We start from the raw sequence: 634 nt of genomic DNA on the forward strand, positions 1-634 counted from the left end.
GATGGGTCGGTTTCGACCTGGAAGGGTGTGGGCAGTGGGGTCCCGCAGGGCTCGGTCCTTGGACCGATACTCTTTAACCTCTTCATCAGCGACTTGGACGGGGGAGTGAAATGTACTCTGTCCAAGTTTGCAGATGACACAAAGCTATGGGGAGATGTGGACATGCCGGAGGGCAGGGAACAGCTGCAAGCAGACCTGGACAGGTTGGACAAGTGGGCAGAAAACAACTGAATGCAGTTCAACAAGGAGAAATGCAAAGTGCTGCACCTAGGGAGGAAAAATGTCCAGCACACCTACAGTCTAGGGAATGACCTGCTGGGTGGCACGGAAGTGGAAAGGGATCTTGGAGTCCTAGTGGACTCCAAGATGAACATGAGTCGGCAGTGTGACGAAGCCATCAGAAAAGCCAATGGCACTTTATCGTGCATCAGCAGATGCATGACGAATAGGTCCAAGGAGGTGATACTTCCCCTCTATCGGGCACTGGTCAGACTGCAGTTGGAATACTGCTTGCAATTCTGGGCGCCGCACTTCAAGAGGGATGCGGATAACCTGGAGAGGGTCCAGAGAAGGGCCACTAGTATGGTTAAGGGCCTGCAGACCAAGCCCTATGAGGAGAGACTACAGAAACTGG

This window comes from Alligator sinensis, unplaced genomic scaffold, assembly GCF_000455745.1.
Source record: "Alligator sinensis unplaced genomic scaffold, ASM45574v1 scaffold702_1, whole genome shotgun sequence".
Lineage (NCBI taxonomy): Eukaryota > Metazoa > Chordata > Crocodylia > Alligatoridae > Alligator > Alligator sinensis.